A 27,237-nucleotide genomic window follows, 5' to 3' on the forward strand; every position below is an offset into this window, starting at 1 on the left:
AGTTTTTTTGCATTTTGAAATGTAGATTTGGTGTTTATTAATGAATAAAACGTGGTTTGAGCAGAAAATGTACTATTTGGCTAATTGTGTGATGTAGGTGTGTTGCTGTAATGAGTTTAGTAAAAGTATGTACAGGTAAACACTTGTAAGCGATTGTAAAAAAAAACTGTAAGACTATGTTGGTGTTTCCTTTGTTTTGGCAGTTACCTGTAGGTGTATGTTACTCATCACTGCAATCCATCTGTTCTTGTACTTTATGCTGGTCTACATTGACATAGATCTGTTGTTGTACTTTATGCTGGTCTACATTGACATAGATCTGTTGTTGTACTTTATGCTGGTCTACATTGACATAGATCTGTTGTTGTACTTTATGCTGGTCTACATTGACATAGATCTGTTGTTGTACTTTATGCTGGTCTACATTGACATAGATCTGTTGTTGTACTTTATGCTGGTCTACACTGACATAGATCTGTTGTTGTACTTTATGCAGATCTACATTGACATCGATCTGTTGTTGTACTTTATGCTGGTATACATTGACATAGTTTTGACAAAATCATGTCTCTTACATACTAATGGCTCAAATTAAAGTTTAATTGATAAATCATGATGATGTCATTAGAATACAATATTAGTTGATACTAAAATATAGTATTTCTTGGAACTTTTGAGTCAAGGATATGTTTCTGTACATGTCTGTATTATTTTCGTTTATTAGAAAGAAAATGTATTTGTTCCATTGGTTGGCTGTGTGAGAGAAAGAGAGAAACAGAGAGACAGAAAGAGACAAAGAGAGAGGGAGTGAGAGAGAACAGGCCTGAACCTGAAAAAATAAATAAGAGTTGAGCAACTGAAATTAACTTTTGACGACGAAGGATCATTCCAGACTCTGCTTCTGTTGAGAGAGAGATAAAAGGTAAGACGACGATTGTGTATTCATATAGTTGATGATATTGTTATGTGTATTAATATAGTTGATGATATTGTTGTGTGTATTAATATAGTTGATGATATTGTTATGTGTATTAATATAGTTGATGGTATTGTTGTGTGTATTAATATAGTTGATGATATTGTTATGTGTATTAATATAGTTGATGATATTGTTATGTGTATTCATATAGTTGATGATATTGTTATGTGTATTAATATAGTTGATGTTTTTGGTGGACAGAGTGTTATAATAGGCCTACTCTCCTTAAAATGTATTTGATGTAAATTAGATGTGGATTCGTTCAGTGCCCACCTGTGTTCCCCAGGGTGATCTCCTACTGTATCGTAGGTCTATAGACTTGTCTTCTCTAAACAGGCTTAAATCACAACAAGCAACAAACAAACATTTTCTCTTTCTAATCTACTGTTAACTCTTTTCACTCAGGAAGGTATGTTGTTTGAAAGAGAGACAAATAAATATTGTGAAGAGACTTACAACAACTTACACTTCCTCAAAACAGGTTGAGTGAATTCATTAGTGCCCACCATAGCAAAATGTTTGGCAGCTTAAACCATTTAGGTCACATTGTACAGCATTTGGAGTAAACTGTTTATGCAATGTTGCAAAACTGTTGGCTGTGGAGTAAACTAATGAATACAACCCAGGTTGTTGCCTACGACTCGGCATGTTGATGCCTGCCTCTTGCTGAAACCTGAACGTAGCCTGAGGGGTATACTATGATACAGGCTTGATATACTGGTTTTCTAAAGCTAGCCAGCTTCAGTTAGCTTCACATTAGAGCTCATCCATAAGAATATATGGCGCGCTAGTCATCAGGATGTCCAGAGAGGACATATGAATATAAAATAACTCCCACGTTATGTTGAGATCACACTTTATTTATCTCATGATCACTAATAACAAAAGTTGTTTTGTTGAGAACACGAGATAAACTCTATAATTAGGAGTGGACATATCGATGATAGATTGACAGTATGGCTGAGGATGCAGAGCCCACGGTGGGGAAACGCATACATTTGTATTGATTGCTACAATAAGGGATGGTACATTTCCTGATGGCATCATGCTTTCATTTGTGTTTGGAGCTCATTATCAGTTTAGGCAGCTAAACACTGGAGGGGCATTTAAACCCTGAACAATGCTTGACAGGCAACACTGTCCTCCAGGCTCTCTGCTATCCCCAAGAACACAGCCAATCGCATGCAACAATGCAGCTAACTTGGCTAGTCTTGTGAGCAAGCTAGTGTTAGGTTGCGTCAATCAAATCTGGTATCAGGACAAAGTGCGACACGGAGTCACCGAATATATTCTATGTCTTTTTATTATAGTCAAGCGATAAATGGTAAATGCAATCTTCGTGTACATGGGTTCCCTCCACGCAGGGCAAACAGAGAACTAACTGTTCAAACACAAAGTTCTTCTTTAATACTCTGACAGAGATAGTTCCCGCTCAGAGCAGGCCTGTCAGAGTAGAGGCTGAGCGTGGTTTAGACTTGCTCAGCCTATCGCAGGCGCCCAGGCTGGTCCCAGCCTCTTGGCGCATCACTGTCTTCCAGCTTATCTTCGTGTTTGCACCCGAGAGTCAGCAACCCCAAGGACAGTGCCTGTTTTTATGCTACAGTTATTTTCCACTCTACCAGTTCCTCACGGACACATGTCCTTGAGCAGCTTCACAACCAGGCTTGTGTGTGTGTGTGTGTGTGTGTGTGTGTGTGTGTGTGTGTGTGTGTGTGTGTGTGTGTGTGTGTGTGTGTGTGTGTGTGTGTGTGTGTGTGTGTGTGTGTGTGTGTGTGTGTGTGTGTCACGAGTCTAACTCAGCCTACACCCCTGCTGCACAGCAACCCTCCAGTTAGTCACGTCTATTATATGTTGCTCAATCTATGTTAATACAATACAAACCTGTTATGTTTAACATTCATGCATTCATAAGCTATGCACCACATCTAGTTTAAGAAAATATATCCCAACACTAGCTAGCTATGTAGTCTTCTTATTTATGTTGGTTGTCAGCTAGCTAGTTAGCTATGTAGTCTTCTTATCTATGTTGGCTGTCAGCTAGCTAGCTAGTTAACTATGTATTCTTCTTATCTATGTTGGTTTTTAGCTAGCTAGCTAGCTAGTTAGCTATGTAGTCTTCTTATCTATGTTGGTTGTTAGCTAGTGTCATGACGTTGGCCTGTGGGTAAGGTTTATGACCCCCCCCCCCCATAAATACCTTTCTCCCTTCCCCTCTCTTACTGACCCTATGAAGGACTGCTGTCCTGTTAAATATAGAGAGTCTGGGAACATCAAACAAATGAGGAAAGGAACCATATTTTGGTAATAAAACCAGTTGGAAATATGCTTGATAACGTAATGAGTATGTATGTCAGGTTCGTTGTTATCTGGGACATTATGATTGATGACAGGACGACATAAACTGTACCTGAGAAAGTATACACCCTCTAGTTATCAGAGTCACCTGGAATTGTTATGCAATTGAAATGTTTGATATTGAAATTGTTTGTTAGGAGATTAAATGTAATTTTAGCTTCCAAATGAGAGAATTGGGTTTTCATAAGGAAAGTGCCCTGCTCGATCAGTGGCCCAACCCTGTGAAGAGACAGGGGTTATAAACGATGAAACACCTCCTTCCCCCCTCTCCACTATATAAGCCTTTGACGAAAAGATAACCACGTAGTTCCAGTACGGGAGGTCTGCAGCCTCTACGTTAGAAGGACACACAGGTCAAGTACAGAAAATGCCAACCTCGGCGTGAGCTTTGATGGCGAATGGTATGAACTTTGAGCTTATTCACTACAGAAGTGATACTTCCTAGCCGCTGTCGACGTGGGCTAGGAAAGGACGGACGACGGATCCAGTCTAACAAACAGACGAAGATACCACCACGTATCGAATTTACCACCAGAGACATTGTTCCGAGTACAGGAAGATCTGTTGGCCAACCCGGCCAGCATCTACGACCAATCTACCGAAGCGCAGCTCAGAGTAAATAGTTATTGCATTTTCCTTTTCCAAATGGGCGGTAATTTAGAATGCATAAGATAATGTATTTACGATAGCATAGCTGCTGTTTCTCTGGTCCTAAATCTTCCCGCTCTTTCATTCAAGCCCAACCCCCTTTCCTTTGTGTAACTAGCCATGATACAGGTTCCGTCCACCAGGACGTTTTCTGTATGACATCATTGTATTCTGTGTATTTGTAATTCTGTGTGATTAGTTAGGTATTTAGTAAATAAATAATTAAACCCAATTTTGTATTGCTGATTCAACTTGTTAGCCAGGGTTCGTGAAGATAACCAAGAATTTACAACTTTCATTATGAGACTGAAAATAAGATAAGGGTTAATAGTGACTGCTACCGATGTAAAATATTACTAAGTATTTTAAGAGTTTATTCGGAAGATAACGGCTCTATAAACGTTCTTCCGTGGTGCCCCGACTTTCTAGTTAATTACAGTTACATGATTAGCTTAATCAGGTAATATTAATTACAGAGAGAATTTTATAGGTTAGCATGTCATATCACTTAATCCGGCATAGCCAAAGACACGACACTAGCTAGCTATGTAGTCTTCTTATCTATGTTGGTTGTCAGCTAGCTAGCTAGTTAGCTATGTATTCTTCTTATCTATGTTGGTTGTCAGCTAGCTACCTAGTTAGCTATGTAGTCTTCTTATCTATGTTGGTTGTCAGCTAGCTAGCTAGTTAGCTATGTAGTCTTCTCATCTATGTTGGTTGTTAGCTAGCTAGCTAGTTAGCTATGTAGTCTTATCTATGTTGGTTGTTTGCTAGCTAGCTAGTTAGCTATGTAGTCCTCTTATCTATGTTGGTTGTTAGCTTGCATAACTGATATGTGTTTAATTGTAAGGGACACTTCATGTTTTATGGATAATATTTAAATGTACAGAGTGGGTGAGCTCCATTCCTGACAGGCTGATCAGATTCAATCAGGATGCTGCCTAGTTGGCTGTTTCATAGGTAAAGCACCATGCAGGCAGATTAGCTGCCAGTGTTTTATAGGCTGATACATATACTGTAATCCAGAGTTGGTGAGCTCTATTCCTGACAGGATGATCAGATTCAATAGCAGCCTCAGAGGATGTTGCCTTGTAGGCTGTTTCATATGTAAGGCACCTAGCATGTGGCCAAATGCTGAAGATTGTATAGATTAGAACAGGACTGTGCATTTTTGTGTTTTTTCCCTTCTTTACTGTAATTGTGTTTTATTTTTACACATTTGGAACCAAAGGCCATGTATGTTGGATTTGTTGTTGATCACTGGCAGCAATTTCAGGTTGCTAAAAAAGCTTTTACTGAAGCAATTCTGTCACTTCCTGTTTGTTTCTACTGTACATTCTATAAAGTAAAGATGACTCATTTTGAATGGTGCCAAAGCAAACAAACAAAACAAACACAAAAATGCCACAACCAAACAATATGATGCATGGAGAGAGTCTTCAATGAATGGGGAAGTGGGGTATTTATCCCGGGACACACCCGAGCCAAGGTGTGTCCCATTTCGCTAACGACCCTCCAGGCTCCGCCCACCGACATCCTATTAAGGAAAACAAGAGCAAAGAGAAAGAATTCGGCAGACAGAGTGGGAGGGTCGTCACAGTATGTTGCCAAAAATGCACACATTCGACACTCAACACAAAAATCTAGAGTGGTTTACAGTAAAATCTAGAGTGGTTTACAGTAAAATCTAGAGTGGTTTACAGTAAAAGGAAACTGAATTATAAAAAACAATGGATTTTATATTGTCTATTGTCTGCAGGTAGAACTGAAACATGAAAAGTAATGCAGTTTATGTAATGCCATCAACTGTTAGTATTTTGAAAGTCGTTGTGCTATGATTGATTATATGTTCCTCTTGGATAGAAAACATGTGTTAGTGTTTTGACAGAATGGACGTGGTCCATTCTGGACGACTTGGTCAAGTCAAATTCAATATATCAATATTCATATATTATACTTCTACATTTAACATTTCATATGATAATGTAATTGTATCATAGTTCCACTATAGTGTAGTGATCCTCTACATTTCATATGATAATTAATTGTATATAGTTCTTAAAGTGCAGTGATCCTCTACATTTATATGATAATGTAATTGTATCATAGTTCCACTTTAATGTAGTGATCCTCTACATTTCATATGATAATGTAATTGTATCATAGCTCCACTAAAGTGCAGTGATCCTCGCTATATGAGCCACTTCACAATTCCAACCAAGTGACCCAATTGGTGCCAATGGCGCGATGCGTAGGTTGTTGGCCTTTTACATGTGCGACCTGGGTTCACTTCCCTGCCCAGCTGTTTGCTACATTGGTGTCAGAAGTGGTATGGTGTCTGTGAGGTCATCAGAATGGACCGGATGTGTGAGGGGTCTGAGTAGTCGAAGCACGGGACTAATTAATCTAACCACACTGTCCAATTTCAAAAAGGCTTTACAACGAAAGCAAAACATTAGATTATGTCAGCAGAGTACCCAGCCAGAAATAATCAGACACCCATTTTTCAAGCTAGCATATAATGTCACAAAAACCAAAACCACAGCTAAATGCAGCACTAACCTTTGATGATCTTCATCAGATGACACTCCTAGGACATTATGTTATACAATTCATGCATGTTTTGTTCAATCAAGTTCATATTTATATAAAAAATCAGCTTTTTACATTAGCATGTGACATTCAGAACTAGCATACCCACCGAAAACTTCCGGTGAATTTACAAAATTACTCACGATTACTCACATTTTGCAATATTCTGAGTAGATAGCCCGGCCATCATGGCTAGCTATTTTGACACCCACCAAGTTTGGCACTCACCAAACTCAGATTTACTATAAGAAAAATTGGATTACCTATGCTGTTTTGGTTCCAAATAATCCATAGTTATATCCAAATAGCTGCGTTTTGTTCTTGTGTTCAAGACAGTATCCGAAGGGTGACGCCGGCGTGTATCGTGACAAAAAAATTCTAAATATTCCATTACCGTACTTCGAAGCATGTCAAACGCTGTTTAAAATCAATTTTTATGCGATTTTTCTCGTAAAAAAGCGATAATATTCCGACCGGGAGACCTTGTTTTTGTTCAAACACTGAAAATAGAAAATGGAGTCTTCACATGCACGCGCGCACCAGTGTCATTGTTCTCAGAACAACCACTTTCCAAAAGCCCTACTGTTTTTCGCCCAGGGACTGCAGAGTTATCATTCCCCGTTCTGGCGCCTTCTGAGAGCCTATGGGAGCCTTAGAAAATGTCACGTTACAGCAGAGATCCTCTATTTTTGATAAAGAGGCTACAGAAGGCCAAGAAATGTTCAGACAGGGCACTTCCCATATAGAATCTTCTCAGGTTTTGGCCTGCCGTATGAGTTCTGCTATACTCACAGACACCATTCAAACAGTTTTAGAAACTTTAGGGTGTTTTCTATCCAAATCAAATCATTATATGCATATTCTAGTTTCTGGGCAGGAGTAATAACCAGATTAAATCGGGTACGTTTTTTTATCCGGCCGTGAAAATACTTCCCCCTATCCTAAACAGGTTAACAAACAGTGTCATATTATTATTATTATTATTATTATTATTATTATTATTGTTGCTGTACTGTCTATAACTACCTTAACAAACAGTACTTATTATTATTATTATTATTGTTGCTGTACTGTCTGTAACTACCTTAACAAACAGTGACTTATTATTATTATTATTATTATTATTGTTGTTGCTGTACTGTCTAGAACTACCTTAACTAACAGTGACTTATTATTATTATTATTATTATTATTGTTTCTGTACTGTCTATAAATACCTTAACAAACAGTGACTTATTATTATTATTATTATTATTATTATTATTGTTGTTGCTGTACTGTCTAGAACTACCTTAACAAACAGTGACATAATTATTATTATTATTATTATTATTATTGTTGTTGTTCTGTCTATAACTACCTTAACAAACAGTGACTTATTATTATTATTATTATTATTATTGTTGTTGCTGTACTGTCTAGAACTACCTTAACAAACAGTGACTTATTATTATTATTGACAGTTACCATGGAGATGAAATGTCACACCTACAAGTTAATGTGATGCATTAAATCACCTGACTGTTTCTATGTCTGTTAGTAAATGTTTTATTTATCAAAGAGATAATGAATAAATGAGAACAATTGACAATCAAGAATTAGTTGTTACTGTGTTAACCACAACCAACATGCAGGATCTCTGTTTAGGGGTCAGTGCTCTAAAATGAGTCTCTCTGGGGAGAGAGAAGAGGGGGGCCCTGCCTCTAAAATGAGAATCTCTGGGAGACATGACAACAAAGCTAAGAGGTAAGATGACAGTTTTATGAATAATTTATTAAGTTTATTTCCAAAATAAATAGCTATGTTAAGATGAATGCAGTTACTGTAAATCTCTCTGGATAAGAGCATCTGCTAAATCAGGGGATCTCAATCCGGGGTCTGTGGAGGTACTGCAGGGGCTCTACGGCACCCTGACTGTACTCGTTGCAATGTAACACATTTGATAGAATTTTCACATGACACGACCACTTTTCCTACTCTTAATTATTGCCTAATATAATGGAATGCATATTTTCTTTACCAATTCTGATCGTTGTTACAATAACAATTTTGACAATTTTACCGTTATATCAACACACTCTTCACTCCCGTTTAACAACTCTAAATAGCTTTAGCATAGTAGGCATCAAGTCCCTTGCCAATAATGTTGCCTACAACGTTGCATACAATGTTCATTTTCATCAAACACATATTACGCCCGAGATGCCTTCAATTTGCCTAATTTATAGCCATGCCCAATTTAGGATTATTTTTTAACAACGTGATGTTGCGCTCCAAAGGGATATCTTGAAATAACATGATGTAGATAATTAAATAATCAAAAGAAAAACGTGTTTATTTTACACTTTTACAGTGGGGGAAAAAAAGTATTTGATCCCCTGCTGATTTTGTACGTTTGCCCACTGATAAAGAAATGATCAGTCTATAATTTTAATGGTAGGTTTATTTGAAAAGTGAGAGACAGAATAACAACAAAAAAATCCAGAGAAACGCATGTCAAAAATGTTATAAATTCATTTACTACCAGCAGCATCCTAGTTATCCTAGCTAGTCGGTACAGCTAGGTAAGCTAGCTAGCTACTCTACCAGCAGCATCCTAGTTATCCTAGCTAGTCGGTACAGCTAGGTAAGCTAGCTAGCTACTCTACCAGCAGTATCCTAGTTATCCTAGCTACCAGTACATCATCACCGGCTGCCTGCATTTCTTGTGGACCGATGGAGCTCCCCAGTTGTTTCTTCCACCTGTTCAATCCCGTGGAGGGCTTGTCCCTCTATCGTTGACGGATGCTGGCTACCTCTGTCAGGTTCTCCTCTCTTCACTAGATGGACGGTAACTTTAGTGTTTAACCCCTCTGTATCCAAGGACTAATCTTTTGAATATTATTTTCAGGGCGCCTCAAGTAGGCTGGACACATGACGTTTTTTTTAATTCTCAGCTGCCTCACCAATGTCTGTAGGTGAATTAATAACTTTTAATTGCTAAATATTTTCAATAGATGGCAGCATAAGACCACGAAGCATCAGTTATAGGCTACAAGCAGCAATATGATTGAAATAAAATAGCATGCAACCACAGACTATATGTCCCTGATTTTCTAAAATGGTCACTCATTACTTTAGTTAGCTATATATCTCGTATTAGGCCTGTGTTGCTTTTGGGAGAGCAAATAAATAGTGACTATAGCAGGTATTGAACCCCTGGTAAATGATCACTACTCAGAACTTCAACCTCAGTATACATACATTATGAAACATCATCTTAATATCTGATATTGCGAGTAAACAACCTCGGAATAGAAAAGATGAGCATGTCTTCCAGCCCGCCAATAAATGACATAATTCAACCCTCCCGGTTAGTAAATTTACCTCAACATTTTACCTTTAAATTAAATTTACCTCCACATGCCCCTGGCTTGCTCGAGAAGGCAGAGCGGGTCGATGCTGGTTGATGAATTAGAGAATGAATGTACTGGGAAAATATGTTTTTCTCGACCAGAGGTGACTGAATTAATGTTCAGGCTTAATGATAATCGTTATATTAATGAAGTGTAAAACATGAGCATAAAAACAGGGAATAATAAACATCAACGATCGTTATATTACTTCACAGTAATCTGTTAACCTCTTGGGGCTAGGTGGGACGCTAGCGTGCCACCCGTGGTGCACTCCATCAACAGCAGGTGCATTTCAAGAGCGGCAAATTTGAATCCAAATAAATGTCAAAATTAAAATTTTTCAAAAATACAACTATGTTACACCATTTGAAAGATAAACATCTCCTTAATCTAACCACGTTTTACGATTTCAAAAAGGTTTTACGGCGAAAGCATAAATTTAGAGTATGTTAGGACAGTACATTTACAAGAGTTGTGTGTAATGTTTTGTCAAGTCAAAGACAGGGTCACCAAAACCATAAAACCAGCTAAAATGATACACTAACCTTTTACAATCTCCATCAGATGACACTCCTAGGACATTATGTTAGACAATGCATGCATTTTTAGTTCTATCAAGTTCATATTTATATACAAAAACAGCGTTTTACTATGGCATTGATGTTGAGGAAATCGTTTCCCTCCAATAACCGGCAGTCAAGTCAGCGTCACAAATTAAATAATTAAAATTAGAAAACATTGGTAAAATATTATATTGTCATTTAAAGAATTATAGATTTACATCTTTTGAACGCAATCAACTTGCCAGATTTAAAAATAACCTTACTGGGAAATCACACTTTGCAATAATCTGAGCACTGTGCCCAGAAAAATACGCGTTGCGATACAGACTAGACGTCATGTTGGGGAGATCTAAAATCGAAAATACTATGTAAATAATCCATTACCTTTGATTCTCTTCATCAGATGTCACTTCCAGGTATCACAGGTCCATAACGAATGTAGTTTTGTTCAAAAAAGCTCATCATTTATGTCCAAAAATCTCCGTCTCGTTAGCACATGATGTAAGCCAGCCGGACTTCTCGTCATGAACGAGGGAAAAAATATATTTCCGTTCGTTCAAACATGTCAAACGTTGTATAGCATAAATCATTAGGGCCTTTTTAACCAGAACATGAATAATATTCAAGGTGGACGAATGCATAGCCTTTTATAACGTATTGGAACGAGGGTACCCAACATGAAGTAGCGCGCCAGGTGTCTAATGGGACATCACCGTTCCATGGCTCTTGTTCGGTCAGATCTCCCTCCAGAAGACTCAAAACACTTTGTAAAGGCTGGTGACATCTAGTGGAAGCAATAGGAAGTGCCAAAATATTCCTAAACCCCTGTGTTTTTCAATGGGATAGGTTTAAACTCAATACAACACATCAGGTATCCACTTCCTGTCAGAAAATGTCTCAGGGTTTTGCCTGCCAAATGAGTTCTGTTATACTCACAGACACCATTCAAACAGTTTTGGAAACTTTAGAGTGTTTTCTATCCATATATAATAAGTATATGCATATTCTAGTTACTGGGTAGGATTAGTAACCAGATTAAATCGGGTACATTTTTTTTATCCAGACGTGCAAATGCTGCCCCCCTAGACCCAACAGGTTAAATGCTTTTTCAGTCCTTCCTCTTGCGTTAGCAGTGTGGAAATGGACAGAAAGAAGCCACACAGGAGTTTTCCTGTGAGGGGAGTGGCGATGCATCCAGGGAAAAAGCTAAACTAGTATTCTGAAATATCATTTGTGGTCTTATGCTGCCATCTATTGGAATTATGTAACAACTGCAGTAGTACTGAAACATGTGTTATTCCTTACTAGAGTAGTAATTACTCAGAATTACTAGTTCATTTTATCACTTACAATCATAAAATAACAACTTATACCATAACAAACAATTAAACTGACATAAACCAAAATCACTATATATGTTGGGGACCCCTTCCGCTCTGATCCCGGTAACGGGATTGCTTGACAAGATACCATGGCGGGAAATTCAAAACTGCATGAATCAAATAATTTCCATTTCTCAAGCAATCAACTATTTTTCACCATTTGAAAGATAAACATCTCCTAAATCCAACCACATTGTCCGATTTCAAAGAGGTTTTACGGCGAAAGCATAAAGTTAGGTTATGTTAGGAGAGTACATTGAAAATAGCTGTGTGTAATGTTTTGTCAATGCAAAGACAGGCGTCACCAAAAGCAGAAAACCAGCTAAAATTATGCACTAACCTTTGACAATCTTCATCAGATGACACTCCTAGGACATTATGTTAGACAATACATGCATTTTCTGTTCCATCATGTTCATATTTATATCTAAAAACAGCATTTTACATCGGTGGCGTGATGTTCAGAAAATGTGTTCCCCCAAAAACTGCCGGTGAATTTTCTAAAATACTCATTATAAAACGTGGATAAAATATTAAACTGTTATTCAAAGAATTATAGATTAATATCTCGTGAAAGTAACCGCATTGACAGATTTCAAAATAACTTTACTGGGAAAGCACACTTTGCAATAATCTGACTACTGCACTCAGAAAAATACACTAGGCTATACAGTTAACTGGCATGTTGGAGTCATCTAACATCATAAATAACATTAGAACTATTCCCTTACCTTTAATAATCTTCATCAGACGGCACAGGAATCCCAGGTCCACAACAAATGTTGTTTCTTTCGACAAAGTTCATAATTTATGTCCAAATAACTCCAAGTTGTTCCATGTTGTTAGCGCGTTCGGTAGGCTACTCAAAATGTAGGGCGGGGGAGGGAAAAGTCACGACAAAAAGTAAAAAAAAAAATCTATTTACGTTCGTTCAAACATGTCAAACGTTGTTTAGCATCAATCTTTAGGGCCTTGAGAACGTGAAACGGATAAATATTTCAACAGGACCTCTCCTGTGTCTTGATAAACGTTTGAAATACAAAGTCTCATCTCACATGAGCGCGCAATAATGAAGTGACGACATCCCAGGGACGTCAACTTCCCTTCCTTCTCATCCGGTCTCTGTTCATCATAGACGCTTCAAACAACTTTATAAAGATCGTTGACATCTAGTGGAAGCCGTAGGAAGTGCAAAATGAATCCTTTGTCACTGTGTGTTCTATTGGCAATGACTCAAAGATAGTACAGCCACAAAATTCTAATTTCCTGCTTGTATTTTTCTCAGGTTTTTGCCTGCCATATGAGTTCTGTTATACTTACAGACACCATTCAAACAGTTTTTAGAAAATTCAGAGTGTTTTCTATCCAAATCCGTTAATAATATGCATATCCTAGCTTCTGAGTTGGTGTAGGAGGCAGTTAAAAATGGCCACATATTTTTTCAAAATTCTCAATACTGCCCCCTAGCCCTAACTAGTTTTAACCCACTGTTCCTTGGCTGTCATTGAAAATAAGAATTTGTTCTTAACGGACTTGCCTAGTTAAATAAAGGTAAAATAAATAATCTTCTGTATACCACCCCTACCATTTCACAACACAACTGATTGGCTCAAATGTATTAAGAAGGAAATTAATTAACTAATTAACTTTTAACAAGGTACACCTGTTAATTGAAATGCATTCCAGGTGACTACCTCAAAAAGCTGGTTGAGAGAATGCCAAGAGTGTGCATAGCTGTCATCAAGGTGGCTACTTTGAAGAAACTCAAATATAAAATATATTTTGATTTGTTTAACACTTTTTTGGTTACTACATGACTCCACATATGTTATTTCATAGTTTTGATGTCTTCACTATTATTCTACAATGTAGAAAATAGTAAAAATAAAGAAAAACCCTGCAATGAGGAGGTGTGTCCAAACTTCTGACTGGTACTGTACATATGGACATACTATGAAGTATGTGCATCAATAGACTCTGAAGGATTCAAGTGGAACTGAGATGAAGTGAATCAGTAGGCCTATGTGATTATGTTACAATTAAGTTACACTTGTTAAATCCACTTCAATCAGTGTAGATGAAGGGGAGGAGACAGGTAGGAATCAAGAATGGTCCACACAAAGGACATCCAGCCATCTTGACACAACTGAGGGAAGCATTGGAGTCAACATGGGCCAGCATCCCTGTGGGACGCTTTCCACACCTTATGTGTCCATTTCTTAATGAGTTGAGGCTGTTCTGAGGACAAAAAAGAGGGGGACACTCAGTATTAGGAGGGTGTTCTTAATGTTTTGTACACTCAGTGTATGTCTTTTGCTTTATGTAATGCCATATATTTTAATGCTTTATGTAATGTATTTAATCTATTGATATATAATTTTGATACATTTTGAAATGTAGTTACATGGTGATTCATTATGTTTTTCAGAATCCCCAACCAAACTCTGAGACCAGTCTCTCCAGTACCCAGTCATCTGTCCATGAAGAGTGACTCCTCTATGCATCATCCTGTACAGTTTAGTGATGGATCAGGGACCTTTGACCCCAGGTAAGTTACCGGTCAGAATTGATGATATTACTATTGAAGAGGAGAACCTTCAAGATCTGAAACCAGATGTATTTTGTGTATCTGAGTATATACTGTAAAGCATCTGCTTATCATTTGTTGTTTATGTCATATATTTTTATACAGTAAGTGCACAAAACATTATGAACACCTGCTTTTTCCATGACGTAGATTGACAAGGTGAATCCAGGTGAAAGCAATGATCCTTATTGATGCCACTTGTTAAATCCTCTTCAATCAGTGTAGATGAAGGGGACCAGACAGGTTTAATAGGGATGCATCGATATGACATTTTTGGCCGATACCCATATCCGATATTGTCCTTGCCAAACAACCCGATATCCGATATTTTCCTTGCCAAACAACCCGATATCCAATATTTTTCTTGCCAAACAACCCGATATCCGATATTTTCCTTGCCAAACAACCCGATATCCGATATTTTTCTTGCCAAACAACCCGATATCCGATATTTTCCTTGCCAAACAACCCGATATCTGATATTTTCCTTGCCAAACAACCCGATATCCGATATTTTCCTTGCCAAACAACCCGATATCCGATATTTTCCTTGCCAAACAACCCGATATCCGATATTTTTCTTGCCAAACAACCCAATATCCGATATTTTCCTTGCCAAACAACCCGATATCCGATATTTTCCTTGCCAAACAACCCGATACCGATAACCGATATTTAAAATTTTAGCTGCCTTCTCAGCATTCTACTACAGTTAAATAGTTGAAACACACACACACACACACACACACACACACACACACACACACACACACACACACACACACACACACACACACACACACACACACAGACCAAAAAGTTATTTTGTTGGCATTTACGTACAGTGAGGGGAAAAAAGTATTTGATCCCCAGCTGATTTTGTACGTTTGCCCACTGACAAAGTAATGATCAGTCTATAACTTTAATGGTAGGTTAATTTGAACAGTGAGAGACAGAATAACAACAACAAAAAATCCAGAAAAACGCATGTCAAAAATGTTATAAATTGATTTGCATTTTAATGAGGGAAATAAGTATTTGACCCCCTCTCAATCAGAAAGATTTCTGACTCCCAGGTGTCTTTTATACAGGTAACGAGCTGAGATTAGGAGCACACTCTTAAAAGGAGTGCTCCTAATCTCAGTTTGTTACCTGTATAAAAGACACCTGTCCACAGAAGCAATCAATCAATCAGATTCCAAACTCTCCACCATGGCCAAGACCAAAGAGCTCTCCAAGGATGTCAGGGACAAGATTGTAGACCTACACAAGGCTGGAATGGGCAACACGACCATCGCCAAGCAGCTTGGTGAAAAGGTGACAACTGTCGTGTCTTTGGCTATGCCGGATTAAGTGATATGACATGCTAACTTAGAAAATGATTTCTCTGTAATTAATATTACCTGATTAAGCTAATCATGTAAATGTAATTAACTAGAAAGTCGGGGCACCACGGAAGAACGTTTATAGAGCCGTTATCTTCCGAATAAACTCTTAAAATACTTAGTAATATTTTACATCGATAGCAGTCAATGTTAACCCTTGTCTTATTTTCAGTCTCATAATGAAAGTTGTAAATTCTTGGTTATCTTCACGAACCCTGGCTAACAAGTTGAATCAGCAATACAAAATTGGGTTTAATTATTTATTTACTAAATACCTAACTAATCACACAGAATTACAAATACACAGAATACAATGATGTCATACAGAAAACATCCCTGGTGGACGGAACCTGTATGAAAGCTGGTTACACAAAGGAAAGGGGTTGGGCTTGAATGAAAGAGCGGGAAGATTTAGGAACAAAGAAACAGCAGCTATGCTATCGTAAATACATTATCTTATGCATTCTAAATTACCGCCCATTTGGAAAAGGAAAATGCAATAAATATTTACTCTGAGCTGCGCTTCGGTAGATTGGTCGTAGATGCTGGCCGGGTTGGCCAACAGACCTTCCGTACTCGGAAGTACTGGAACCACCTGGTTATCTTTTCGTCAAAGGATTATATAGTGGAGAGGGGGGAGGGAGGTGTTTCATCGTTTATAACCCCTGTCTCTTCACAGGGTTGGGCCACTGATCGAGCAGGGCACTTTCCTTATGAAAACCCAAATCTCTCATTCGGAAGCTAAAATTACATTTCATCTCCTAACAAACATTTTCAATATCAAACATTTCAATTGCATAACAATTCCATGTGACTCTGATAACTACTGGGCGTATACTTTCTCAGATACAGTTTATGTCGTCCTGTCAACAGTCATAATGTCTCAGATGACAACCGAACTGACATACATACTCATTACGTTCCCAAGCATATTTCCAACTGGTTTTATTAACAAAATATGTGGTACCTTTCCCCATTTGTTTGATGTTCCAAGACTCTCTATATTTAACACAGGCTATTCAAGTCCTTCAGTAGATTCAGAGAGGGGGAGAAAGGTATTTATGGGGGGGGGGTCATAAACCTTACCCACAGGCCAACGTCATGACACAACAGTTGGTGCGATTATTCGCAAAAGGAAGAAACACAAAAGAACTGTCAATCTCCCTCGGCCTGGGGCTCCATGCAAGATCTCACCTCGTGAAGTTGCAATGATCATGAGAACGGTGAGGAATCAGCCCAGAACTACACGGGAGGATCTTGTCAGGCTGCTGGGACCATAGTCACCAAGAAAACAATTGGTAACACACTACGCCGTGAAGGACTGAAATCCTGCAGCGCCTGCAAGGTCCCCCTGCTCAAGAAAGCACATATACATACCCGTCTGAAATTTGCCAATGAACATCTGAATGATTCAGAGGACAACTGGTGAAAGTGTTGTGGTCAGATGAGACCAAAATGGAGCTCTTTGGCATCAACTCAACTCGCCCTGTTTGGAGGAGGAGGAATGTTGCCTATGACCCCAAGAACACCATCCCCACCGTCAAACATGGAGGTGGAAACATTATGCTTTGGGGTCTTTTTCTGCTAAGGGGACATGACAACTTCACCGCATCAAAGAGATGATGAATGGGGCCATGTAACGTCAAATCTTGGGTGAGAACCTCCTTCCCTCAGCCAGCCACCTCTGTGATTGCCAACAAGGGTTTTGCCACCAAGTACTAAGTCATGTTTTGCAGAGGGGTCAAATACTTATTTCCCTCATTAAAATGCAAATCAATTCATAACATTTTTGACATGCGTTTTTCTGGATTTTTTTGTTGTTATTCTGCCTCTCACTGTTCAAATAAACCTACCATTAAAATGATAGACTGATCATTTCTTTGTCAGTGGGCAAACGTACAAAATCAGCAGGGGATCAAATACTTTTTCCCCCACTGTATGTCGCCATTACCATTAAAACATAATCAAAACCTATTTATTTTACTTTCTTGCTGCCGGGCGCACCGATTTGTATCAAGAACTGCAACGCTGCTGGGTTGTTAATGCTCAACAGTTTCCCGTGTGTCTCAAAAATGGTCCACCACCCAAAGGACATCCAGCCCACTTGACACAACTGTGGGAATCATAGGAGTCAACATGGGCCAGCATCTCTGTGGAACGTTTTCTACACCTTGAAGAGTCGATGCCTTGACAAGTTGAGGCTAATTGTAGGGCAAAAAGAGGAGGGACACTCAGTATTAGGAGGGTGTTCTTAATGTTTTGTACACTCAGTGTATGTTTTTTGCTTTATGTAATGCCATATATTTTAATGCTTTATGTAATGTATGTAATCTATTGATATATAATTTTGATACATTTTGAAATGTAGTTACATGGTGATTCATTATGTTTTTCAGAATCTCCAACCAAACTCAGTCTCTCCAGAGATCAGTCTCTCCAGTACCCAGTCATCTGTCCATGAAGAGCTACTTCTCTATGGATCAGCCTATGCATTTTAGTAATGGATCAGGGACCTTTGACCCCAGGTAAGTTACCGGTCAGAATTGATGATATTACTATTGAAGAGGAGAACCTTCAAGATCTGAAACCAGATGTATTTTGTGTATCTGAGTATATACTGTAAAGCATCTGCTTATCATTTGTTGTTTATGTCATATATTTTAAGACACTGTGTTTACAAAACATTATGAACACCTGCTCTTTCCATGACGTAGATTGACAAGTTGAATCAAATCAAATTTTATCAGTCACATGCGCCGAATACAGTGAAATGCTTTCCTACAAGCCCTAACCCACAATGCAGTTTAAAAAGTATGAATGAGAATAAGAGATAAAAGTATAGAGCAGCAGTAAAATAACAATTGCTAGACTATATACAGGGGGTACCGGTACAGAGTCAATGTGCGGGGGCACTGGTTAGTCGAGGTAATATGTACATGTAGGTAGAGTTATTAAAGTGACCATGCATAGATGATGACAGAGAGTAGCAGCGGCGTATAGGGGAGGGGGGGGGCAATGCAAATAGTCTGGGTAGCAATTTGATTAGGTGTTCAGGAGTCTTATGGCTTGGGGGTAGAAGTTGTTTAGAAGCCTCTTGGACCTAGACTTGGCGCTCCGGTACCGTTTGCCGTGCGGTAGCAGAGAGAACAGTCTATGACTTGGGTGGTTGGAGTCTTTGACAATTTTTAGGGCAATTCCTCTGACACCGTCTGGTATAGAGGTCCTGGATGGCAGGAAGCTTGGTCCCAGTGATGTACTGGGCCGTTCGCACTACCCTCTGTAGTGCCTTGCGGTCGGAGGCCGAGCAGTTGCCATACCATGCAGTCATGCCACCAGTCAGGATGCTCTCAATGGTGCAGCTGTAGAACCTTTTGAGGATCTGAAGACCCATGCTAAATCTTTTCAGTATTCTTTGGGGGAATAGGTTTTGTCATGCCCTCTTTACGACTGTCTTGGTGTGCTTGGACCATGTTAGTTTGTTGGTGATGCGGACGCCAAGGAACTTGAAGCTCTCAACCTGCTCCACTACAGCCCCGTCGATAAGAATGGGGGCGTGCTTGGTCCTCTTTTTCCTGTGGTCCACAATCATCTCCTTGGTCTTGATCACGTTGAGGGAGAGGTTGTTGTCCTGGGACCACACGGCCAGGTCTCTGACCTCCCTATAGGCTGTCTCATCGTTGTTGGTGATCAGGCCTACCACTGTTGTGTCATCAGCAAACTTAATGATGGTGTTGGAGTCGTGCCTGGCCGTGCAGCCATGAATGAACAGGGAGTACAGGAGGGGACTGAGCACGCACCCCTAAGGGGCCCCCGTGTTGAGGATCAGCGTGGCGGATGTGTTGTTACCTACCCTTACCAGCTGGGGGCGGCCCGTCAGGAAGTCCAGGATCCAGTTGCAGAGGGAGGTGTTTAGTCCCAGGGTCCTTAGCTTAGTGATGAGCTTTGAGGGCACTATGGTGTTGAACGCTGAGCTGTAGTCAATGAATATCATTCTCACATAGGTGTTCCTTTTGTCCAGGTGGGAAAGGGCAGTGTGGAGTGCAATAGAGATTGCATCATCTGTGGATCTGTTGGGGCTGTATGCAAATTGCAGTGGGTCTTGGGTTTCTGGGATGATGGTGTTAATGTGAGCCATGACCAGCCTTTCAAAGCACTTCATGGCTACAGATGTGAGTGTTACGGGTCGGTAGTCATTTAGGCAGGTTACCTTAGTGTTCTTAGGCACAGGGACTATGGTGGTCTGCTTAAAATATGTTGGTATTAAAGACTCGGACAGGGAAAGGTTGAAAATGTCAGTGAAGACACTTGCCAGTTGGTCAGCGCATGCTCAGAGTACACATCCTGGTAATCCGTCTGGCCTTGCGGCCTTGTGAATGTTGACCTGTTTAAAGGTCTTACATTGACTGCTGAGAGCGTGATCACATAGTCGTCCGGAAGAGCTGGTGTAGTTGTATTCGATCTCAGTCCTGTATTGATGCTTTGCCTGTTTGATGGTTCATTGGAGGGCATAGCAGGATTTCTTATAGGCTTCCAGGTTAACTCAGTAACACTTTTAGAATATTGAGGTCATATGAAAACATTGTCCAAAACTCCAAAATATACCGTAACCCTAAAGATATTTATTTATTAAATGCATTTTAAGTTATGTAAACCAAAATGTTTTTCTATGTAGGCATCAGTATTTTGTCTCCCCCATACCCCAACTTCTTATCTTGCCAAATTTTTAAGGAGTTTTGTTTACACACCTCCTTGACAGTTTTGTTTACTCCCGCTCCTTGAAACATGAAAAGCTATGATCCCTTGTTGATGTCACTTGTTGAATCCACATCAATCAGTGCCAGGCGCACAGATTAGTGTTAAGACCTGCAACGCTGCTGGGTTTTTCCACGCTTAACAGTTTCCCATGTGTCTCAAAAATGGTCCACCACCCAAAGGACATCCTGCCCACTTGACACAACTGTGAGAATCATAGGAGTCAACATGGGCCAGCATCTCTGTGGAACGATTTCGACACCTTGAAGAGTCAATGCCTTGACGAGTTGAGGTTAATTTTAGGGCAAAAAGGTGGGGGGGGGGCACTCAGTATTAGGAGGGTGTTCTTAATGTTTTGTACACTCAGTGTATGTTTTTTGCTTTATGTAATGCCATATATTTTAATGCTTTATGTAATGTATGTAATCTATCGATATATAATTTGGATATATTTTGAAATGTAGTTACATGGTGATTCATTATGTTTTTCAGAATCTCCAAGCAAACTCAGTCTCTCCAGAGATCAGTCTCTCCAGTACCCAGTCATCTGTCCATGAAGAGCTACTTCTCTATGGATCAGCCTATGCATTTTAGTAATGGATCTGGGACCTTTGACCCCAGGTAAGTTACTGGTCAGAATTGATGATATTACTATTGAAGAGGAGAACCTTCAAGATCTGAAACCTGATGTATTTTGTGTATCTGAGTACATACTGTAATGCATCTGCTTATCATTTGTTGTTTATGTCATATATCTTTTATACAGTGAGTGAACAAAACATTATGAACACCTGCTTTTTCCATTACATAGATTGACAAGGTGAATCCAGGTGAAAGCTATGATCCCTTATTGATGTCACTTGTTAAATCCACTTCAGTCAGTGTAGATGAAGGGGAGGAGACGGGTTAAATAATTAGCATCAAGCCTTTAGGTACGTCACTAGATGTTTGTTGTTGTTGTTGTTGTAATGTGTAATTTCTTGTAACTGAGTTTATTAGAGGAATTACTGCACCCTCCTTTATCTCTGTAGTGGATGGTCTACTCTGCCAGAGGATCAGTATCTCTCTCTCCTTTATCTCTGTAGTGGATGGTCTACTCTGCCAGAGGATCAGTATCTCTCTCTCCTTTATCTCTGTAGTGGATGGTCTACTCTGTCAGAGGATCAGTATCTCTCTCTCCGTTATCTCTGTAGTGTATGGTCTACTCTGTTAGAGGATCAGTATCTCTCTCTCCTTTATCTCTGTAGTGGATGGTCTACTGTGTTAGAGGATCAGTATCTCTCTCTCTCCTTTATCTCTGTAGTGGATGGTCTACTCTGTTGGAGGATCAGTATCTCTCTCTCCTTTATCTCTGTAGTGGATGGTCTACTCTGTTAGAGGATCAGTATCTCTCTCTCCTTTATCTCTGTAGTGGATGGTCTACTCTGTCAGAGGATCAGTATCTCTCTCTCCTTTATCTCTGTAGTGTATGGTCTACTCTGTTAGAGGATCAGTATCTCTCTCTCCTTTATCTCTGTAGTGGATGGTCTACTGTGTTAGAGGATCAGTATCTCTCTCTCTCCTTTATCTCTGTAGTGGATGGTCTACTCTGTTGGAGGATCAGTATCTCTCTCTCCTTTATCTCTGTAGTGGATGGTCTACTCTGTTAGAGGATCAGTATCTCTCTCTCCTTTATCTCTGTAGTGGATGGTCTACTCTGTCAGAGGATCAGTATCTCTCCTTTATCTCTGTAGTGGATGGTCTACTCTGCCAGAGGATCAGTATCTCTCTCTCCTTTATCTCTGTAGTGGATGGTCTACTCTGTATCTCTCTCTCCTTTATCTCTGTAGTGGATGGTCTACTCTGTTAGAGGATCAGTATCACTCTCTCCTTTATCTCTGTAGTGGATGGTCTACTCTGTTAGAGGATCAGTATCTCTCTCTCTCCTTTATCTCTGTAGTGGATGGTCTACTCTGTTAGAGGATCAGTATCTCTCTCTCCTTTATCTCTGTAGTGGATGGTCTACTCTGCCAGAGGATCAGTATCTCTCTCTCCTTTATCTCTGTAGTGGATGGTCTACTCTGTATCTCTCTCTCCTTTATCTCTGTAGTGGATGGTCTACTCTGTTAGAGGATCAGTATCTCTCTCTCCTTTATCTCTGTAGTGGATGGTCTACTCTGTTAGAGGATCAGTATCTCTCTCTCCTTTATCTCTGTAGTGGATGGTCTACTCTGTTAGAGGACCAGTATCTCTCTCTCCTTTATCTCTGTAGTGGATGGTCTACTCTGTTAGAGGATCAGTATCTCTCTCTCCTTTATCTCTATAGTGGATGGTCTACTCTGTTAGAGGATCAGTATCTCTCTCTCCTTTATCTCTGTAGTGGATGGTCTACTCTGTTAGAGGATGAGTATCTCTCTCTCCTTTATCTCTGTAGTGGATGGTCTACTCTGTTAGAGGATCAGTATCTCTCTCTCCTTTATCTCTGTAGTGGATGGTCTACTCTGCCAGAGGATCAGTATCTCTCTCTCCTTAATCTCTGTAGTGGATGGTCTACTCTGTATCTCTCTCTCCTTTATCTCTGTAGTGGATGGTCTACTCTGTTAGAGGATCAGTATCTCTCTCTCCTTTATCTCTGTAGTGGATGGTCTACTCTGTTAGAGGATCAGTATCTCTCTCTCCTTTATCTCTGTAGTGGATGGTCTACTCTGCCAGAGGATCAGTCCAGGTGTGCAGTGTGTCAGCAGGTTCTGAGGGATCCGGTCTCCATCACCTGTGGACACAGGTTCTGCAGACAGTGCATCACCAGATACTGGGAGAAACCTGCTCCTTCAGGAGACTATGACTGCCCTCAGTGTAGAAAGAGATCCAGAACACTTCCTGTACTACAGCACCTGAGGGAATCCAATGATGCAAGAGGCTCTGAAAACAGTAAGAACACTTGCAGACCTGTGCTAAGTCAATACCTCAATATGATTTAAATGTAGTTAACCTCTTACATCTAGACGTTGCGCTAGCGGAACACCTGCTCCAATATCCAATGATAGGCGTGGCGCGAATTACAAATTCCTCAAAAATACAAAAACTTCAATTTTTCAAACATATGACTATTTCACAGCATTTTAAAGACAAGACTCTCCTTTATGTAACCACACTGTCCGATTTCAAAAAGGCTTTACAGCGAAAGCAAAACATTAGATTATGTCAGCAAAGTACCCAGCCAGAAATAATCAGACACCCATTTTTCAAGCTAGAATATAATGTCACAAAAACCCAGAAGACAGCTAAATGCAGCACTAACCTTTGATGATCTTCATCAGATGACACACCTAGGACATTATGTTATACAATACATGCATGTTTTGTTCAATCAAGTTCATATTTATATCAAAAAACAGCTTTTTACATTAGCATGTGACGTTCAGAACTAGCATACCCCCCGCAAACTTCCGGGGAATTTACTAACAATTTACTAAATTACTCACGATAAACGTTCACAAAAAGCATAACAATTATTTTAAGAATTATAGATACAGAACTCCTCTATGCACTCGATATGTCCGATTTGAAAATAGCTTTTTGGTGAAAGCACATTTTGCAATATTCTAAGTACATAGCCCAGCCATCACGGGCTAGCTATTTAGACACCCGGCAAGTTTAGCCTTCACCAAAATCAGATTTACTATTACAAAAATGTTATGACCTTTGTTGTCTTTGTCAGAATGCACTCCCAGGACTGCTACTTCAATAACAAATGTTGGTTTGGTCCCAAATAATCCGTCGTTATATCCGAATAGCGGCGTTTTGTTCGTGTGTTCCAGAAACTATCCGAAATGGTATATCAGGGTCGCGCGCATGGCGCAATTCGTGACAAAAAAATTCTAAATATTCCATTAACGTACTTCGAAGCATGTCAACCGCTGTTTAAAATCAATTTTTATGCAATTTATCTCGTAAAAACGCGATAATATTCCGACCGGGAATCTCCTTTTCGGCAAACAGAGGAAAAATCACAAAGACGGGGGCAGCCAGGGCACGCGCCTAAGCCCACAGTCCCTTGATCGGCCACTTGAGAAAGGCGATAATGTGTTTCAGCCTGGGGCTGGGATGACGACATTCTGTTTTTTCCCGGGCTCTGAGAGCCTATGGAAGACGTAGGAAGTGTCACGTTAGAGCAGAGATCCTTTGTAAAAGATAGAGATGGCAAAGAAGTTCAAGAAATGGTCAGACAGGCCACTTCCTGTAAAGGAATCTCTCAGGTTTTGACCTGCCATTTGAGTTCTGTTATACTCACAGACACCATTCAAACAGTTTTAGAAACTTTGGAGTGTTTTCTATCCAAAGCCAATAATTATATGCATATTCTAGTTACTGGGCAGGAGTAGTAACCAGATTAAATCGGGTATGTTTTTTATCCAGCCGTGAAAATACTGCCCCCTAGCCATAACAGGTTAACTACAATAATATGAGATAATATAAGTTACTGTAGTTGTGGAGGCCCACATTTCATCCTGTCAATGAATATGTCTGATACACATCCTTTTACTCCTCCCTTGTAGTGGATGACAGCGTGCAGAGAGCTATAGTAAACCATAAAGCCAGTCTGAAAAGGAGGTATGAATGTGTGATAGAAGGCATGGAAACAGCAGGGAACCAAACTCCCCTCAACAGGATTTACACAGAGCTCTACATCACAGAAGGAGAGAGTGAAGGTGTTAACAATGAACATGAGGTGTGGCAGCTAGAGACAGCATCCAGGACACCAACCTCACATGACACAGCAATCCACTGCAATGACATCTTTAAACCCTTACCTGGCCAAGAGAGAAGCATCAGAACTGTGCTGACGAAGGGCATCGCTGGACATCGGGAAAACTGTCTCTGTGCAGAAGTTCATCCTAGACTGGGCTGAAGGGAAGGCAAACCAAGATGTGGAGATCATATTTGTGCTTCCTTTCCGGGAGCTGAACTTGATCAAAGATCTCCAGTACAGTCTTCTCAGACTTTTAAATGACTTCCACACAGAACTAGACATAGGCAATGCAAAGAAACTCACTGCCTGTAAAGCTATGTTCATCTTTGATGGTTTGGATGAAAGCAGACTTCCATTGGATTTCCAGCACAATGAAAAGGTGTCTGATGTCACCCAGACATCATCTGTTGATGTTCTGCTGACAAACCTCATCAAGGGGAATCTGCTTCCCTCTGCTCTCCTATGGATAACCTCCCGACCTGCAGCAGCCAATCAGATCCCCCCTAAGTGTATTGACCAGGTGACAGAGGTACGAGGGTTCAATGACCCACAGAAGGAGGAGTACTTCAGGAAGAGATTCAGTGATGAGGGCCTGGCCAGCAGAATCATCTCACACATAAAGACATCAAGGAGCCTCCACATCATGTGCCACATGCCGGTGTTCTGTTGGATTTCTGCAATAGTCCTTGAACACATGTTGAGTACAGACAAGAGGAGAGAGATGCCCACGACTCTGACTGAGATGTCCATACACTTCCTGCTCATTCAGACCAGCCTGAAGAACCAGAAATATCATGGAAGAGATGAGATGGATCAAGAGGAGCTCATGGAGTCAGATAAGGAAATTCTTCTGAAGCTGGGGAAGCTGGCGTTTGACAATCTGGAGAAGGGTAATCTCATGTTCTATGAAGAAGACCTGAAAGAGTGTGGCCTTGATGTCAAAGAAGCCTCAGTGTACTCAGGAGTGTGCACACAAATCTTTAAAGAAGAGTCTGTGTTATTTCAGAGAGTGGTATACTGCTTTGTTCATCTGAGCATTCAGGAGTTTCTCTCAGCTGTCTACATGTACCATTGTTACACTGCCAGGAACATGGATGCACTGAAGCCCTTCCTCAAAAGAAAGTCTAGAGGTGTGTCTGAAGAGCTAACCTTGCATGAGCTGCTGAAGTGTACCGTGGATAAAGCCTTGGAGAGTAAGAATGGACACCTGGACCTTTTTGTCCGCTTCCTTCATGGCATGTCACTGGAGTCCAATCAGAAACTCCTACGAGGTCTGGTGACACAGACAGAAAGCAGTCCGGAGAGCGTCCAGAAAATAATCCGATCCCTTAAGGTGATGCAGAGGAAGAACATGTCCCCAGAGAGGTGCATCAATCTCTTCCACTGTCTGATAGAGATGAAAGACCATTCAGTACAGAAGGTAATCGAAGTGTACTTGAGGTCAGAAAAGAGATCCAAAAACCTCACACATGCTCAGTGTTCAGCACTGGCCTACATGCTGCAGATATCAGAGGAGGTTCTGGATGTGTTTGACCTGAAGGAATACAAGACATCAGAGGAGGGTCGTAGGAGACTGCTCCCAGCTGTGAGAGGCTGCAGGAAAGCTCTGTAAGTATCACTGTAAATATCGCACACCAAAATAAATTGCAGTTATAGCAGTATTTTCATTGGCTGACTGGCTCTGTAAGTACTCATGTGACTATCCCTCAGACCAAACTTTACTGAATGTAGGAACAACAGTATTTTCATTGGCTGACTAAACTTTCTATCAGCTGAAAACTCTTAAACTACAATACAAACTGATCAGTAAAGTTGTAGCATTGAGCCATGAATGCACAGCCTGTACATTATTCGTGCACCATAACGGTGT

General features: G+C 40.0%; 1 pseudogene; it reads left to right on the plus strand.

Annotated features, from left to right (window-relative positions):
- Nucleotides 1–811: 811 nt before the first annotated feature.
- On the plus strand, nucleotides 812–26,979 carry LOC123733074 (NLR family CARD domain-containing protein 3-like; annotated as a pseudogene).
- Nucleotides 26,980–27,237: the final 258 nt, after the last annotated feature.

This window comes from Salmo salar, unplaced genomic scaffold (genome assembly GCF_905237065.1).
Source record: "Salmo salar unplaced genomic scaffold, Ssal_v3.1, whole genome shotgun sequence".
NCBI classification, from domain to species: Eukaryota; Metazoa; Chordata; class Actinopteri; order Salmoniformes; family Salmonidae; genus Salmo; species Salmo salar.